Below are 20616 nucleotides of genomic sequence, written 5' to 3'. Positions count from 1 at the left end.
GGGGCGGGCTGGGCCACGACGCCTTAAGTAGCAAGACCGCCGCCTGTCGTCACCATCTGTGGGCGGGACTCGAACTCTCACTAGCCAATCCCTATAGATCTCCCCACCAGAGTCCTACCTCCGGCGACCGATGGATGCTGACTACCAATCCCATGTCGCAAATCTTCCAGTGGCGTCCACGGATCAACTCCTCACTGCCGCACTGAATTCTGGGAAATGCAGTAAATCTTCGTGGGGAAGTTTTCCTGTCTCCGCCCAACGGGCTTTTCTGCGCTCTTTTCTCCCTACTCGTGTCCCCTCCCCTGCTTCTCAGCGGCCCCGCCTCGGAATAAACTGAGTTGTTCCCGGGCGATGAGCAATGAAGCGAGTATACCTGATGACGACGGCCAGCTTCCAACTGGGAGCTACGCAATCAGCTTAGCTCATCTTTATTTCGCGGGTCGCGTTCTTCTGTTTAACCTCTCCCCTGCTTCCGTGCAGCTTCCGTCCAGGCACAGCCATACCCCTCCTCGGGAACACCTCCAAGATTTTAGTTGTTGAATTAGTTTAGTGATCACCACTACCTATAATTGAGGGGCTGTGTGCCCCCTACCTCCAAAAAAAGGCGTGCTTTAATTGGTCGTGTAGTTCGTCTATTTCTCCTAGTATAGACTAGAAAGATCTGGTGATTCAGTGTCGCAGCAGTCACATTTCTACACAAAAATGAGTCCTTTGACAATTCTGCCAGTTAGGAGGTCAATCTGGGATAAGAGTTGGTTTCTGAGAATTTAACAGCTGGTAAAACAAACATAAACTATAAATATCAATCTCGCAGTGTTTTTTATTTTCCAAGGTGCTCTTAGGTATCTCTTCCCTGTTACATTTGTTATGTATTTGGGACCTGTCATTAGGTTCATGTATTATGCCCAAACTCAACTGACTCACCCCAGCGTAGGTGGCTCATCCTTCACTCCACCTCTCTCCTGGGCTCCTTCTCGTATTTTCTGCTGCTTGTAGCACATTTCCGCCTGAATGTGCCGCCAGCACCTCAGTCCAATATCACTAAAACAAGAACTGTTTCCCTCTTCCTGTGCCCTTTGTGTGTTCACAGTACTACTATCCTCTATATGTCCAAATTCAAAAACTCAACTTCATGTGTGGTTCCCCACTCTCTTTAATGCTCCCCAAACAATCAGTTTTATGATAAAACTCTAAATTCATGTACTATTCTCCAGTCACACATGGCCTCAGTTCAAACCTGGGCACCTAAAGGGATCTTTCAGTCATTTCACCAAGGTTTCACACATGATAATGCTGTCGGGTTTTTTTATGATCCCCTGTTTTACTAATTCACTAATTTAATAGTTGCTCAAAAACATCCCTCGGTTCCATTACCAATATGTTCAATGCCAACCCTCTTAGTTTGGCCTGAACTCCCTTTCCAGTTCCATCTCTCACTGCTTCCCCATATACATCCCATTCTTCAGCCATGTGAATGAAGCCTTAGGGAAGCCCTAAACAGAACTGTTTCTTCCTCCTCACAACTCAGTGCTCTTTGTAATGCTCTGTTGTCACTTACTATATCCCTACAGGTCACACAGCCCATTCGAAGATGCTCTCCAAGGGGCCATATTTCAGGATGGCTTTTACTTTCTTTAATCCTAAGGCAGCAAGTAAGCCACATAGAGCATGTAAACCAGGTAAGGATGCAGACTGATGGACACAGCTCCCATGATTTCCTTCCATCAACCCTCCACATGACTACACATCTGAAGTCTAGCGACCTTGGGCCACACTGAGTGAGACGAACCCAGGTTAGAGGAACACAGAACTCCATACCTTTTATAACACCAGGCTCTCAGAAATAAATAATACTACACTTAAGGCAATAATTTTGCCACAGTGTGAGCCCACTGCCATCCATACAGGCTGGATGTCCAGGTTCCAAGCTTTGAACATGTGCTCTGCCTGCATTTGGGAGCATGTTCCTTTTATCAGCATCCATGTTCATGTTCACTTAGAGGCTTTTCTGGGTCAGACCCAGCCATGGCCTACCACATGATATGCATACACGTTTTACATTTATTTATGAACACATCTGTCATCTAATAAAATTGTTGGCTCCCCCAGAACAAGAAGCTTGGTCTCATCATCTCTATTCCTCACAGCACATAAAAAAGTGTTATCTTCGTAATTATATAGTCAGCATATGTTAAATGAACGTTGAAGAAATAATTGTTGACTATATTTCTCTAGTTCAAAAACAGGAAGAAACATGACATACACTGAAGATACCTCAAATTATGAACTCTGAGAGTTACTTTTGATAAAATCATCTTACTATATTTTTATGTGTATAGTTACTTCAGACCAGTACAAGTGCCAGAAAGATTTAGTCACAGTCCTCATAAGACAGTGGTCCTTAACTCAACATGTTGGCTTTACAACATATTTAAAGAAATTACAAGGCTCCCAACAACACTGAGTCACCAAGTGACTACAAATAGCAGGAGGAAAGGGGAAGAGGACACAGGGCTTTTTCCTTGTCAGGATTCGCCTTTTCATTCTCCAGTGACTTCTGCCTAGATCTCACAGGCCAGACTTTTGTCACACAATGATCCCTGACCCAAAGGGAGTCTAGAAGACAAGTATTTTCAGCTGGGCTTATTGGCAATCAAATCTAAGGTTCTGTCAATAAGAATAAGGGGGAGATTATGGATGTCAGGTAAGCAGCTAGCAGGGTCTCCTTCATGTACTATGAGGCAAAGTTTTCCCATGCTCTAATAAATATCACATATGTGTTACCAACTTGACATTATGTGCTGCGTCTCAGCTCTTAGAGGTAAAAAGATGTTTCCTCCCCCTATAAAATACAACTATTCAGTTTAACATTCCAACAGATATCACTATCACAGTAAATAAACTCATTTTTGCAAAAATAAATTGTACATTAATCTGAATGTGTGGACACACCTGAGAAGAGTTCCACACTCTCATGGGATCTGTATATTGAGAAATATGGTTCAAGAACAATTAATTAACACAAATAAGACTTGGTATTCAAACCTCCTCTGAAGGCATAAACATAAAAGCCTGTCTCTGAATGACTTTAGTCATGGCTTCCTTGGGATTCTTTGCATAGCATTAAGCAAAATTAAATGTCTCCCAGATCCAGCTGAGACTTACCATAACCTAGTTTCTGCCTGTCTCTCCCAACTCATCTCTCATCACCTAACAACAGTCATATGACAGAAGGGAAGGGACTGTGTTGTTAGAAGTTCTTCCTCTTACCCTTTTCCTCTTACCTCTATCAGCTCCTAGCCAGAGATCTTCTGTTTTGCCATATGGAACTCCTGGCAGGTCTCGCAGCTCATCATGCTCAACGCCTGGCTACCTCTCCCACGCCTCTTTTCACCCACTACACTTTGCCTAAGTGTGTCCTTTGCCACCTCAGAATATAAAGTTCATTCCCCCTTAAGACTTTTGTAACAGCCGTCCCTCACCCCTGAGTTTCCACAATTGCCATTCAGTTCTCAGCTCAAGTGACGCTTCCCTAAGGAGCCTCCCTACTCTCCATTCGGACATGGTCCCCTCACCCCACTTACCACCACCCCATGTACGTTATTCTCCTAAAGCACATCTCACCACCTAATGCTTCTCAGGTTCAGTCATTATTTTCTCTTGGCCCTACTACAATGTCAGAATGATGGTAAGAAAAGATTTCATTTTATTCACAGCTTTATCTTCAGTATTGGCTCTCAGTAGATATTCATGTTTACTGAACGGATAAATAGATAAATAACTGAATGTCACTCCTCTGCCTGGAACATCCTCCGCCACCAATTCCTCTCATCCTTTAAGTCACAGATCCTGGGCCTCCCTCCCGCAACCCATCAGGTTTAAATGTCTCTCTTCTATGTTCCCATAGTGCCCTCCTTAGAATAGCATTAATTATATGTATTGTAATTTTTGATTACCATTTCCCCATCAGACACAAAATGGGCAAAGCCCAAGATCATCATTACTAAATCAGACACCAGAGTCTGTTCAGTACCTAAGCTTTATATGTAGCACCTTTGTGCAAATTAGAAAGAGAGGCCAAGGCACCCAGCTTGATGGGTGATAATGAGCTGGAATTCAGCCCTCTCTCTCCCTTCATCAGGGAACAACCTGTCCATTTGTACAGAGTGTCCCTCATAGATAATAACTGTTTAATTCAGTGAGGGGGTGGATTTCCTCTGTATCAGAGCAGTTTTCTTAAAGACAGAAACTGAAGTGGGGGGAAAGGATGACACTAATAATTATCAGAAGTCCCCTCCGCTGCTGGTGCTGTCGTAGGGTTTTTTCCTCTTTTTTACCACTTGATTACAGTATGATTGATATATAAAAAGCTGTACTTGTTTGATGGATACAACCTGATGAGTTCAGAAATAAGTATACACCAGTGGGACCATCACTACAATCAATGCCACAAACATATCCATCACCTCCAAAAATTTCCTCCTACCCTGTGTGTGTGTGTGATAAGAACACTTAATTGTAGGTTCACCTCACACATCTCATACATTTCTTACAATGACCATATGCAGGACAGATTAGTTGTAACATTTTGTGGATGAAGAACTGGGCTCAGAGAGGTTTTGTCACTTTCCCATGGTTGTACCATTAGTAAATAGTTTGTCTGTGATTAAAGCCCAGGCCCATCTGTTTCCAAGGTTGTCCTTGGCTGACCTCGGCCACATGGCAACCTGAATGCTTCTTCCCAAGAGTCATGGGTTATGTATGTAGTCCTGCTAGGAAAGGCCCATGTGGGCAGAAGCTAGCCTTGTTCCCTGCTTTTGTAGTGTCCTTAGACGCCTACTGTTGTTGACTAATTGTTTGTTTGATTGTTTGGCAGATTTAGAGTTTTCTGATAATTCAAAGACTCTGGCAGAATTATATTTTTAAATAACAATGTTATTCAACCAAATAATGTTTAAAGTGATTATCATTTGTTACGTTTTAGGTATGTTGCTTTCTTTATCTGTTTGCAAGTTTTGTGTTATTGCCAGGGATGATAATACAACATGATAAATATGAAGTCCCTGTTTATTTCTTTTAAGAAGGGATACAGTGGGGTGTCTGGGTGGCTCAGGTGGTTAAGCATCTGCCTTCAGCCCAGGTCATGAGGTCCTGGGATCAACCCCCACATCGGGCTCCCTGCTCAGGGGGAAGCCTGCTTCTCCTTTTCCCACTCCCCCTGTTTGTGTTCTCTCTCTCTCTCACTCTCTCTCTCTGTTAAATAAATAAATAAATGAATAAGCAAACAAACAAACATCTTTTTAAAAAAATAAGAAGGGATATACTGGCAAAGTTAGTTAAAACTCCTAAGCCTCCAAATATATTTTGTTTGCCTTTTTTCTTTTTGTTAATGTAGGAGACATATCTCTTATTGGTTTTGAAATTGCATACACTTTCTCTAAAGAAATTCCTGAAAAATAAAAAACAAGATTGTCAGTTGTCCTCTCAAAAGAGAATGTTGCTTATCTCATGAAGTTGTGGTTCTATCAATACTACAGTATAAGGCTCTGTTAGAAGAGGACTGTGAGGCATAAATACTATAATATACATGGCCAGACAGTAACGTTTATCACATGATGTATTGAAAGGGCTTTTCATGAAAACAGCATACATATGGATTTTCTTTTCTTTGAAGAAAAAGCTTCAAAGAAGCTTGGACTCTTTCATTTGGATATCCTCTGATACTTCATACCAAACCTAATCAAAATCAAAATCAATTTGTTCTCTGCTGACCCCTCTATCCTAAAACCTACAGGGGCACCTGGGTGGTTCAGTGGGTTAAGCCTCTGCCTTCGGCTCAGGTCATGGTCTCAGGGTCCTGGGATCGAGCCCCACATCAGGCTCTCTGCTCAGCAGGGAGCCTGCTTCCCGCCCCCCCTCTATGCCTGCCTCTCTGCCTACTTGTGATCTCTCTCTCTGTCCAAAAAAAAAAAATCTAAAACCTACAGTCGGTTCTCCTTTCCCAGTTTCTCTGGTAGCACCAATCTTCTGGCCAACCAACCAGAGAATCTTAAAATCAAAAAAAGACTTAAGGTGATCTACTTTAAACTCCTGTCTCACCTAGGAAATGTTTTGGCAACACAACTGAGATCCTGATCTCTAACTCCGTCTACCAGGATTCAAATCCTGGCCACTTGAATGGATTCTTGAGCAAATCACTTCACCTCTCTGTGCCTTGGTTTCAATGAAAATAATAATAACAGAGCCTATTGCATTGACTTGTAATGAGGAACACATGAAATATTACTATGTAGAGCACTCAGCCCAGTGCCCAACACAGAGTAAACACTCAACAAATGTTAGTCTTTAATATTAGGAAGGAGATATTTACCCATCTTTTCTTAAACTCTGTCAGTGCTAAGAATCACACAACTTTCAAGGCAGATCATTCCAATATTAGAGAGTTATCATTTTAAGAAGTCCCATATTCCTTCAATAAACATTCATCAAGTATCTGCAATGTACAAAATATGATGCTAGAACCTGAGAACAAAGAGAGGAGTAGAGAATAGTGTCTGTCTTCACAAAGTTCCCAGTCTATGCAGAGTTCAGCGCCAAGTGGCCTGTGGCTATCCTGCACCCCCTTGGAAGGGATACTTTAATGTTCTGCAGGGATGTGACCAATGAGATGCATCATCTACCTCGAAGCAACTAGTCCACAGGCTCCCCGGGGAGGTCAGTCCTCTCTTCTGGAAGAAATCACCTTTCTCTTGTGAACCTCCATTTTCTTATGTCTAAATGGGAGTAAATAACCTTGCCTATTATGTCACTGGATTGTTGTAAAAATAAAATGAGATCATTATATCATCCTTGTAACCTGTCAGATATTCTGTAAAGATGAGATACCCCATGTGTTAAGCCAAAGAAAAAACATGACTCCTCTCATGATAGAATTATAGGTATCAGTCAGCAAGGCAAGATCTTAGATCTTTTGGCTAGGAACTAATACCTAGACCTTGGTCTATCCCAAGACCCCAAATCAGGTTTACCAGCAAGGACAAGACAAGACTGAATCAACAAGGCATCCAGCACTGCTCCTGAAAATCTAATTGGTAGCCACATATTTTGTTGGAAAGTCATCAGGTTTTAGATCCAGACTGACCTAGAATTAAAAGGCCTTATCTACCACTTACTAGCTAGGTGATCTTGTGCAAGATACTAATTTAAGCCACAGCTCCATTTGTAAATTAGATTCTCTCTCCTGGGAAATTCAGAGTTAGAATGTAGAGACATTCAGAGTTTGGACTAGTCTTTTGAGCAGAGGGGACGTGATATCAAGGAATATAAATTAGCTATCATCTGCCCACCACAGACTTGAAAAAAGAACAAAGTCAGTCTGCAGAGAGAAAAGAACCAAACAGCACTACAGAGAGAAGCAGGGACAGGAGTTGAAACTCCCCAGCTCCCGAGGTACTTCCACTTTCAGAGAACAGAACTTCCTAAGACTCAGCTGAATTTGGGTTCCAGGATCATCCCTAACTTTTAAAGTAAACCGTTTCTTTAGGCTTAAGTTGGGTCTAGGTTTAGGCTTAGTCAGTTTCTATTTCTTGCAGGCTGGGGTAACTGATAGTTTCTTCTTGGCACTCCCCTGTTTCCTTGAGTGATTGTTTCTTGGAGTGATTTGTTTCCTGGAGACCCAGGAAACTGTTCAGTCAGTTGCAAACGGGACTTGCAGAGCCTATCCTCTACTCTCAGATGAAAAGCGGTGGGAAGTAGGAACAGATTCTCCAACACTTTAGAGGCATGTTAGCATTTTAGCATTTTCCTAAATTATGGAGAATGAGTGAACTGCCAAATTTCATTCATCATCAGTGATATTTACCATGAACCATCATCAGCCAAAAGAATTATGAAGAGTTAGTTTAAAAACCTAAACCAAACTGAACTGACCTTATCAGGTTTATTACATTGAAATATTTGTATTAGGTGTTCTAAAATTATAATTATTTTATTAAAAATAAGAGAAAATTGGCTACTGAACACATGGCTATAAGACTGAAAATTTTATTAATAAGATACATTTAATAGTTATTTTGTCATTCCATTAAAGAAAGACTTTTGTAGTTAATTTAAAACAGACACCATCAATTGCCTACCCCAAATCTATCCAGCTCTCTCTCCTCACTCACAAAACTGCAATTTTGTCCAGATTTCCAACCCCCTTTGAGTGGCCATGTGCTTCAGGGAAAGATGGACCTAGCCCCAGCACCAAGCACTGGGTCATGAATGATCCCGTGACTAATTCCTCCTATGAATGGTTGGTTCAGTCTTGGATACACAACATAATTCTAACCAATGAAGTGTAAGAGTTGAGCGTTTGTCAGAAAGACTTCTCTTTCCCAAAAGAAATACAAACAAAAAGGTGGTCTTCTCTTTCTCTGGATATTGTCATTTGAGACCAATGACAGGAAACAAAGCTAACATACCAGGAACTGTAAGACAGAAGGATTACAGAAACTGGATGAGATTTCTGAGATATTCACTTCCCACGTAGCATCACCTATCACCTCTAGACCACTCATCATGTGAGATAATAAAAGTACTTAATATTTAAGTCAATTTTAACTGGAGATTTCTGTGACTTGGGGCTAAAAGGATCCCAACTGATACTGCTATATCTAACAATCTCTTGAAAATGATGGTAACATTTGGCAATTTCTAACATTCTTATATGTGTTTATAAGTGAGTTGAATAAAAATAATTCCTCAACTATTCCCCTACAACCCTAAAAGTTCCATATGCTCCAAGAAAGAAAATGTCTTTGAAACCCTCACTCCTGTCATCTGCTGTTTTGTACTTAGAATGTACCAACATAGTGCCACTGCCCACTTCATGCCACCTCCACAGAAGTCTGTCCAAGGACACCCTGTTAAAACTCTTTATTTGGAGAATTTCCTTTCCTTCACTCCCACTATGATTGTATGAGAGTGCTTTCTGGGCTTTTCCCCCTAGTAGCCTTTTCTTTCTCCCTCTTTGCCATTCCTAATTAAGAGTGATCTTCCTTGGGACCCTGGGTGTGGCTCAGTTGGTTAAGCCTGTGCCTTCAGCTTGGGTCTTGATCCCCAGGTCCTGGGACCAAGTCCTGCCTCAGGCTCCTTGCTCAGCAACAAACTGGCTTCTCTTTCTCTCTCTGTCTTCCGCTTCCCTGCCTGTGTGCTCGCTTGCTCTCTCTCTCTTTCTCTCTCTGTCAAATAAATAAATAAAGTCTTTTAAAAAAAGAGTAATCTTCCTTAAGGCAAACCCTGTCCCCATCCCCATGTAGACTTTCCAAATCCCACCTTTGTCCCTACAGAACGGACTGTCCCCTCCGATGTGCTAAAAAGTGCATTTTCTGGAGTCAGACTGTTAAGATTTGAACCCTGGTTCTACCCTTTACCAGACACAAGTTACTGAATCTCTGTGCTTCAGTTTCCTCTTCTATAAAGCGGCACCAATCAATAGTGCTTTTAGAATTATTGGGATAATTAAATAAGACAATGCAAGTTAGCACTTAGCACATGCCAGGCACATAGTAAATATTCCATAAACATAATAATGCTGTGATTATGACTACAGAAAATCTATGGCTTCCATTGCACCAACTTCTCTATATTTTTCTTTACCAGGCTTTGAGTTATTTGCATCTAATTCATTTTTGTAGCTCAGCATCTAGCACTGGCCTAAAAAGTAGTAGGCACTACACAAACACTTTTTGATTGTATGACTGTGTTACTGCCTAACTCGTAACCCTTCATTGGCCCCTGACTGCCTATAGTATAAAATCCATACACTTTAACATGGTTTACAAAACTTCTAATACCTGCCTCCTATACATCTGTCTCACTTCATCTTCTACATTCCAGCTAAGCAAGATCACTCGTAGCTTCCCAAAGAAACATTTCCTTCAACTGGCAATGTCCTCCCAGGCCCTTTTCTAATCTGGTGAATTTCTTTTGACATCTGAGGCCCGAATCAAGTATCTTTTCCTATAGTCTTTCCTGACCATCTTAAAACTGGCCACCAAGTCCAGAAACACAGGCAAACACATAATAGTTTTGTTGGGATTATTACATTATAGGATAAAATAATCTATGTGCATTTCCAAACTTCATGGCAACGCTGTAGCTAGAACTGATCCCTCCCTCCTCTGTGCTCCCACAGTATCTTTTGCCTCTTTCGTGAAGCGCTGACTACCCGGGATGCAACACACAGAGGCCCTGCGTTATTGATCTGTGTCCCAACCACTGAACTCTGACTGACACAGGTGAAGCACGCAGAAAATATTTGTCAAATAAACAAAATGTCAACAACTATTATGATCATCTATATGTTAGGCAAGGAAAACTGCCACCCACTGAATCACTGATCGTGAACATCCCTGGCGCACACATCCTGCCTGCAATCACTTTCATCCTTATTGTGGAAAATGAAGCAAAATGCTTGCCATGTGCCCTGGTGACTTCTTCTTCTTCTTTTTTAAGATTTTATTTATTTGACAGAGAGTGAGGGGACACAAACAGGGGGAGTGAGAAAGGGAGAAGCAGGCTCCCCACTGAGCAGGGAGCCCGATGTGGGGCTCAATCCCAGGACCCTGGGATCATGACCTGAGCAGAAGGCAGACACTTAACAACCAAGCCACTCAGGTGCCCCACCCTGGTGACTTCATACTGCATTACTTATGTTCAGCTTTTACTCGTGGTTAAAACACGTCTTCTTTGAAGGAATATTTGCATGTTTTGAAAATGAAAAAATTAAGGAAATGTGGTTTATAATTAGTCGATGTTATCTGATGCCTTCACGAAGAAAAGTATCAATAGAGTAAAATGAATAAAACATTTCAAAATAAATGATACACTAACATATGAATGTTCTTATTAATAAGAGAAAATTATAATTTTACAAAGAGCTATTATCTAAACTGACCAGATAAATGCATTGCTGTTAAGATCAACTTTAATTTATACTGGCTGATAGAGCTCATGTGTATATAGTTGCAGTCAGATCACGTGGCATTTCAACTAGTGAACTAGTGGTACCCCACCCCCACTACCTGCAGTCTCTAGATTATGGTAAAAATTCTAAGCGAGGGGCACCTGGTGCCTCAGTCAGATAAGCCTTAGACTCTTGGTTTCAGCTCAGGCCACGATCTCAGGATCATGAGATTGAGCTCCACATCAGACTGCACTTGGCATAGAGTTTGCTTGGGATTGTCTCTCTCCCTCCCTTCTTCCTGTTCACGTGTGCTCACTCTCTCTCTAATAAGTAAATCTTAAAAAAAAAAAAACAAAAACAACTCAAGCCAGTCTCCTCTCAGCAAACTCTCTAATGAAACAGTATTTCTTAAAGACAACATTTGGCCAGAAAAACAAGCAATTCACATGACAGTTTCATGAGACAGTCTGTGAAGTGGAAGATAGCCTCCAGCAAGTAATGGAAACCATGTTGTCAGATGCATGTTTCACAGCTGCACCCTGGCGGGTCTAATGAGGGAAACATTTAGAGGCTCTGCTTTAATAATAACTTAGTTTCCTGGGAAACTTTTTTCTCTCTCACAGTAGAATAGCTTACAATTCCATGGACACTATGAGCATTCTTAACATTTAAGAGATGATCCGATCTGGGGGAAGTTATATTTTCAATCTGATTTTGAGTATTGCTGTAGGGAGGTAATGCCATCATCACTCATTGAAATCTAGAGTAAAATTACTGTCATCCAATAAAGAATTACTCTGTTCATCATTAATCCAACCCATAAATGTCAACTTGCAAAGTGAGTCAAAGTAAATACATATTTATGGTGCAAGAGCACCCAAAACTGACACTGCCAAGTTGGCACTTAAAACCTCTCAGAGGAAGGTGATAAACTGATACAAGGTGATTCAAAAAGTATTGAACACCTTCCAAAGTGGACTACTCAGTAACCAGGTAATGTACAATTACATATGTATTAAACCATGGGTGACCTTTTAACTGTCTAGCCTTAGGGAAAGTGTTAGGTTTTAACCCCATGTTTATATTGTTAAGTGTTCAATTATTTTTGAACCATTCCATACAATACTATGGGTATTCTAATCTGAGGTCCAAAAGTGGGATTTAGATGCGCTGTGGACTCCCTGAAATTATATTTTATCCCATATTATAATCTGTCTTTATGTAATAGCATGGAATCAACAAAACTTTTCATTAACAGATTTTACAGTGATATTAATTATTACTTAATTTAATCTTAAGTTTAATTTAGGATTTAATAAAGTCATATCACTTTAAGGTCTATTAGTAGACATAAAAAAATGTCATCATATTAAGTACACTTCATTCACTGCAATCCCTATCATAATACCAATGGCATTAGTCATAGAACTAGAACAAATAATCCTAAAATTTTTATGGAACCACAAAAGACCCCCCCAAGAGACAAAGCAATCTTGAGAAAAAACAAAGCTGGAGGTATTATGCTCTCTGATTGCAACTATAAAACAAAGGTATAGTAATCAAAACAGTATGGTACTGGCACAAAAACAGACCCATAGATAACAGCGTAGAATTGGGAGCCCACAAATAAACCCACATTTATATGGTCAATTAATCAATGACAAAGGAGGCAAGAATGTACAATGAGGGGGGGGGCGCCTAGCTGGTTTAGTCAGTTAAGTGTCTGCGTTCTGCTCAGGTCATGATCCCAGGGTCCTGGGATCCAGCCCTGTATCATTGGGCTTCCTGCTCAGTGGGTAAGCTGCTTCTCCCTCTCCTCCCTGCTCATGCTCTCTCTCTCTTGCTATCTCCACCACCATCTCTGTCTCTTTCTCTCTCTCTCTCTCAAATAAATAAATAAATAAAAACATTTTTTTAAATGTACAATGAAAAAGACAGTCTCTTCAACAAATGGTGTTGGGAAAACTGGACAACAATATGCAAAAAATGTAACTGGACCACTCTCTTACACCATATGCAAAAATCAAATCAAAATGGATTAAAGTCTTAAATATAAGACCTGAAGCAATAAAATTCCTGTAAGAAAATACAGGCAGTAAGTTCTTTGACATTGATCTTACCTACATTCTTTTATATATGTCTCCTCTGGTAAGAGCAACAAAATAAAGAACAAACAACTGGACTACATCAAACTAAAAAACTATTGGGGCGCCTGGGTGGCTCAGTGGGTTAAAGCCTCTGCCTTCAGCTCAGGTCATGATCCCAGTGTCCTGGGATCGAGCCCCACATCGGGCTCTCTGCTCAGCCAGGAGCCTGCTTCCTCCTCTCTCTCTGCCTACTTGTGATCTCTGTCTGTCAAATAAATAAATAAAATTAAAAAAAAAAAAACTAAAAAACTTTTGCCCAGCAAAGGAAACCATTAACAAAAGGAAAGTCAACCTACTGAATGGGAGAAGACACTTGCACATGATTTATCTGATAGGGGTTGATACCCAAAATATATAAAGAACTCATACAACTCGGTAATACAACTACAACAACAACAACAAAAACCTGGTTAAAAAATGGGCGGAAAAGGCATACAGGTGGGCAAAAAGCACATGAAAAGTTGTTCAACATCACTAATCATCAGGGAAATGCAAATTGAAACCACAAGATACACCTCACACCTGTCAGAATGGCTATTATCAAAAAGACAAGTATTGGCAAGGATGTAGAGAAAAGGGAACTCCAAGCACTGTTGGTAGAAAGGTAAATTGGTGAGGCTACTATAGTAAACAATATAGAGGTTCCTCAAAAAATTAAAAATAGAACTACCATACAACTAGCTATTCCATTTCTGGGTATTAATCTGAAGAAAATGAAAGCACTAATTCAAAAAGATATACATACTGCTATTTTCACTGCAGCATTACTTACAATAGCCAAGATATGGAAGTTACCCAAGTGTCCATTGATAGATTATTAAATAGAGAAGATGTGTTATGTGTGTGTACATATATACATAATAGCCCAACATATATACATAATATTCCAATATTACTTCACCATATAAAATAATGAAATCTTGTCATTTGTACCAACATGGATGGATCTAGAAGACATTGTGCTAATAAAGTAATTCAGACAGAGAAAGACAAATACCATATGATTTCACTTACATGTAGAATCTAAGAAACAAACGAACAGAAGAGAAACAGACTTATAGATACAGGGAACAAACTGGTGGTTGCGGCGGGGGGGGCGGTGGGGGGAGCAGGGGGATTGGTTGGGGGTGGGTGAAATAGGTAAAGAGGATTAAGAGGTACAAACTTCTAGTTATGAAATAAATAAGTCTCAGGGATGATAATGTGCACTCAATAAAATCACAATAACTTTGCGTGGTCACAGAGGGTAACTAGACCTATCAAGGTGACCATTTTATAATATATAAAAATATCAAATTACTACGCTGCACACCTGAAACTAATATAATACTGTATGTCAATTATCTTTCAATTTCAGAATAACAAATACACTTCAACTCTGGCTGCTGCAGAGCTGTTACCAGCGTTCCTGCTGTAGGACCCAGGGTCACCGCTAGCGCACAGAGAATCTTTTCTAACTTCTACGAAATTTAAAAAGTCACCAAGATGCCCTTCCTCTTGGAGAGAGGGAGGCAGTCCTCCAATGGGGAGCATTGTTTGGTATGGGAAATGTGATTGGGTTTCAACCCCTTGGCACCTCCTCAGCTGGATACCTCTGTGTATCACACAAACTATACAACTGCAAACAGCAGCCCCACTTGGGTGCCAATGGAAGTGAAAATCTCCCAGGACTCTTCCATACATTTCCTATAGAAAATACTTTGAACAAAGACTGTATGTATTCTTGCTCGGAATTTGTATTTGTATTTGATTCTAAGATCCACATTTTTTAACAATTTAACATCTCTGAAACTGATGTTTCTTACAGTGCTATACTCAATCAACCACTCAATAAATTTCATATAATGAATACATTTGCTAAGCAAAAAAATAATAATAATAATAAGGAAGTAAAATAATTCTAAATTCTATTTTTATATTTCACTCAGAATAATAAGTCATTTTCTACTTGAAAGATGACACCCTGTAGATCTATCAAATAGAGCACTTGTCCTCTGCTTTCAAGGACTCCTTAGACTAAAATAATTCCTCCTTAACCTCAAAGCACTTTGTTTATGTTCTTCTTGTGGCCTTATGCTATTCTGCTTTGCACTGTAATTATATTTTGCTTTTCTTGCCTATAAAATCCTACCGGGCAGGGCCTGTGGACCTTTGTCTTCTCTGCTATGTAGGGCAACAGCAAGGTCAAGTAGAAGCAAAATGGCCTCTGGAGATAGGCCAACCTCCATCCAGGTCTTGGTCCTGCTGTCTACTGGCTCTATGATTGTGAGCAAGTTATTTAACCTCCCAGAGTCCCATTTCCTCACTTGGAAAATGGAGGTAACATGGGATTGGTCTGAAGGTTTAAAACTGAGTTGAGTTAGAAAGGACTGGCACTTAGCAAGTTCTTTGTAGCAGACTGCCACTATTTTTCAGCGTTCTGGAAACAGGCAGATTCACATTCAGGCTTGGCCACTTATTATGATCCCTAACTACCAGTTACTTCTGGATGCCTCAGCTTCTAAGCACCATGAAGGTAGGATGCTATCTGTCTCATTCACCGTTTGTCCTTAGCATCTAACACAGAGCCTGGCTGGTGTTGAATGGACCAGTGAATGAATAAAAAATGAAGATAATCCCTTAGAGCACTATTATGAGAATTAGAAAGAATGTATAAAAGTGCCAGTCACAGTTACAGTGCCTGGTACACAGTAGGCACAAATAGCTAATTTTTGATTTTCAAAACAAATAAATATGAAAAAAAAATAGGATGCAAAAAATGCTATGGGCATTCACACCCTTGTATTTATCATGTAATTACTGGAATAGGCAAGAGAGGACACGGCTAAATGGCTGGCTTGATGACTAATACATTCTACCATAAAAATGTGCTCATACCTCTAACACAACACTATTATAGGCAGCAAGAGTCACTTACTTGTTTAGTAAATACTTACTGAGCACTTAGGAAGTGGAGGATACCAAGACGGATAAAATATTTATGAACAAGTACATCTATGTCAGGGACTAACATGGAGGTGCTTGCTTTCCAAGACTCTGAGGCCTTAGATGACTCAAGTTTCCATGTAAAATAGATTTTAAAAGATCACAGAGAATATACAGGACACTCAATAGTCCCTTTCCTCTTTATTTCAAATACTACTTCCATAACTGTGACCTGTCTGCTCCCACCCACTTAGACAGAGGGAGGTAGCGCCTCTGTCCTTTGTCATAAATAAGAGAGTATAGGAGCCATGACTCTGGAGGTCAGGACAAGGGAGGTTCCTACTGCCCTGGATATACCCTCCCATTATTACAGCACCAAGGGAAGGAAGGCTGTGTAGAAATGAAGAATGGGTGGAGGGAGGGTAAATTGTAACCATGAGTCTAAAGATAAATGATTACACCTCATCTGTAACCTGGCTTCCTGGTAATCTCACCTAAATTTTCCATACTGATGTGTGTCATTCTTGTTCACCAAGACAGATAGGAAAGTAGAGTCCATAAGCCATACTGGAGTAACTATCGATCAAAGAGGAGGAAAAAGTCCAGGGCTGTCATGCTGAATTAACAATTTAAATTTTGTCATACATCCTTATATTGATATCCTTAATTCAAAATATAATAAGACACAGAGTTAAAACAATGCTATAGGTCTTCATACAAGCCTTTCCTGGCAGTCTAAGCAGTAACCTCAAGACCTATCCTTAAGCTTCTTCAGCCTCCTGTATCCCCTCTAAGCCTTTAATAATGGATGCAGATTTCTGGCCACAACAGGGAACACAAGACATAGGGAGCAACAGCAACACTACTTGAAAAATTATGAACAGAAAACTTTCTAGGTCCAAATATGCAAGAAGGAAAGAAGGGAGGGTAGAGAGAAGGTAGAAGGGAGGGAGAAGAAAGGCAAGAAATAATAAATCAACCTAACAAGGTCCAGCCATATCAAGGATTAATTATGTAAAACACTGAGCTAAAGGAACTCTGAGGAATGGCCCTTTCACCCCCACCAGTCTTTGGGGGGCATTTGTATTAATTGGCTGAGAAATATGATGTTAGGGGTGCCTGGATGGCTCAGCCTGCCTTTGGCTCAGGTCATAATCCCAGGATCCTGGATAGAGCCTCACATCAGGCTCTCTGCTCAGGGGGGGGAGCCTGCCTCTCCCTCTTCCTCTGCCTGCTACTCCCCCCCTTGCTTATGCTCTCTGTCTGTCAAATGAATAAAATCTTTAATAAACAAACAAACAAGTAAGTAAATGTTAAAGGGGGAAAAAATGGCAAGCATAGTCAATTAAAAGAAAAAAAAAAGGAATATGATGCTGACCTATAAGAAACAGGATGCTGAGAGAACATTCTATTTCAGACACCAGACCTCAGGAGGGCCCAGGGCCACTTTTGGGGGTACCAAGCTACAAGTGGGTAGTGAGCATCTGACATCCTCCTTGCTCTGTTTATGTAAAATATCTTCTAGTCTTCCTCTTCCACTGGGGCAACTCCAAATGGAAGAGACAGAAGTGGCATGAGAAGCAGCTGGGAGGGAGTGTGTATGTGGAAGGGAGGTGAGGAGTTAGCCCCATTCTGGACATGCACTCATCATTGTGTGTTCTGGGTAGGCCAGATGTTAAAAGACTTCTCCGGTCTTCCAAGGGCAACAAGGATCAAAGCTAAAGCTCCTGTCATGTGTGACAAAAAGGAAATTTTTCTTGTTCCAGGTTCTCCTCCCAGGTACTTAGAAGAATCCTTCCAGAGCATTGGCCTGCTCTACACATCTGCGCTGCCCACTGTCTATCCCCATTGAGCAGCCCAGAGCCAGGCTGCCCTTCGGCTCTCAGCAGGTGATGGCTCCCTGTGTCATAACCACCCTCCCCGGGCTGCTGCCAGCCTTCCCCTTCTGCTTCCATACCTGAATCCCTCAAAGCATCACGAAGATCAGAAGGCCTGGGCTGACAGAAAAGAACATAACACTACAGAAAACAGTATTTCTCCAAAATCGAAGTGGGCTCCAAGTCCTCATCCTGCCCTATGTTGCATCTGCTCCACATTTCCTAGTATTCTCATTATTTTGCTCTCCTTGGTTCACTACTCCTTCTACAGAATTAAGGCGGGCAGACCTAAATCTGTTTACACAAGAGAAGTCCTTGCGCCTCTGCAGGTGCCGTCAAACCCACTACACCTCTGATCTGTACCTGCCAACATGAGACAGAGGGAGAGACTGAAGCAGTAGGAAGACACTGAGAAGAAAGAAGAGGAGAAAGATTGGGTGTGAAACATCAGCACCATGCTCTCCATCTCACAGCTGTCTCCTGATGGTAACATTCTTTCTTGATTTTTTTATGTAACAGTTTTTAATCCATAATAAGTGATCTTCTCACAGGAAAAATTGAAGGACTGTCTGTTACAATTTAACCAAGCTGAAATTTTGTAAGGCCATACAGTATGTTCTTTTATAGAAAAATGCTAGGCCTGCCTTATCCCTAAAGAAAAAAGAACATAGTGAAAAAGAACACAGTGAGACTGTCTTGTTTACTGAGACAGCTAAAATAATAAATTGATTATTATGAGTCCCATTTTAGTATGTCTGAGTGAGAATTTGTTGAAGCAGAGGTGCATTATGGGGAAAATGCTTAGGAAGTGAAAGTAGGTATTTCATACATGAGTAGCGGCTGCTCAGAGAGCGGAAAACCCCTCAGAAATAATTTATCAAGTGGCGATGCAGCCAACAACAATGAATACAACTCTTCTTCCAAATGAGGGAATGGTCCTAGATAGCTGTCACTGCAGATGACAGCAACATTATAGTCTAGATCTTGGAACTACTGCATAACTAATGTTGAAAGGTTTATAGCCCTGAATGAACATTCTGGAGTGCAAACAACCTTTGTTCAACATTATCAAAAACAGAATATTAAAGCACAATCACACAGTAGACACACAACATGGCCAAAATGCAAAGTGATGTTGGCTTATGCAAGAAAGCTTTCTATAGGCATGAGACATTCCAAACACCAGCTAATACTGAATAGGCAAGTCTGACATTAGACAAGTGTGTGAGGTAGAAAAGCCACAACTGGTATAAAAACAAGAAAAGAGAAAAATAAAGAAGAGTGGTAATAAACAAGAAGGTTCAACAGAGTAATTGTAACTTTTAGTAGATAAGTCTTCCAAGGGCATTTGTAAATGATGTCCCGGCTCTTTGGCAGACAGGTCAAGTTATTCTTCTGAAACTATAAACATTTGTTGGGAGACAGTTTTAGAAAGTTTTAGAAAGAGGAGGTAAAATTGCCAGGTTGGTAAAAGGCCACTGACATGAAAACAATAGCTTCTGAGGAGAGGACTGACATGATGTTAATGATTCTTATAAGATTAATCTACTAATCAGAAGAATGAATTGAAAGAGGATGGGCAGGGTTGGGTTCAGGTTCTGTGTGTCTGAAGCTATTATCAGCTTAAAGAGGGTGTAGGTCATTTTTGTTTTTGTTTTTCTTTTAAGATTTTATTTATTCATCTGACAGAGAGAGAGAGATCACAAGTAGGCAGAGAGGCAGGCAGAGAAAGAGGGGGAAGCAGGCTTCCTGCTGAGCAGAAAGTCCGATGCAGGGCCCAATCCCAGGACTCTGAGACCATGACCCGAGCCAAAGGCACAGCCCCCAACCCACTGAGCCACCCAGGTGCCCCAAGAGGGTGTAGGTTGTTTTTAAGAAAAAGAATATATATTTAAGAATACAAAACTGCTGATGCCATACCCAGAGCCTTTGAATGGACCCATACAAGGAAAGAGGCCTGAAGGTTAAACTTCTGTACCTTCACAATAAGCTACCTTACGGGTAAGTGATAGCTTAACCCCTTTCTATCTGACCACCCAAGCTGGAAACCCGGGAGTCATCTTTGATTCTTCCTCGTATTTCCTCTTCAGTCACCAAGTCATGACCACTTCATTTCCTAATTATTTCTCAAATTCATTTCTTTCTACATTCTTTTTTTTTTTTTTTTTGAAAGAGAGAGAGAGCATGCAAACAGGAGGGGAGTGAGGGAGAAGGGCACAGGGAGAGGGAAAGAAAATTAAGCAGGTTCCATGCCCAGCACGGAGCCCAAGGTGGGGCTGAATCTCATGACCCTGAGATCATGATCTGAACCAAAATCAAGAGTCTTACACTTAACGTACTGAGCTACCCAGGCACCCCTCTTTCTTCATTCTTAGTAGTAATACATCTACCAACAGCATCTCGTACCTACTCTACTGCAAAGAGCTTCCTAACAGGTTCCCTCTTCCCACTCCTTGACCAGGTCAGAAATCCTTGACCCTAACACTCAGAACTCTATCTAAACTCTACCTAAAAATTAAATCTACAATTTCACATATCTATTGAGTACCCTTTATTAAAGCTCCAGTTAGGAGAAAGCTTTAGGCCTCCTTAGCATGACAAGCAAGGCCTCCATGACCTTGTCCTTTGTACCTCAGCAACCTCAGCATTCAACTCTTCACAGTATCAACCACATACTTCCTGTATTTCTTTGCAAACACCTTGAAAGTTTTCATAT

This window comes from Martes martes (assembly GCF_963455335.1).
Source record: "Martes martes genome assembly, chromosome: 11".
Lineage (NCBI taxonomy): Eukaryota > Metazoa > Chordata > Mammalia > Carnivora > Mustelidae > Martes > Martes martes.
This window is presented reverse-complemented; position numbering follows the sequence as displayed.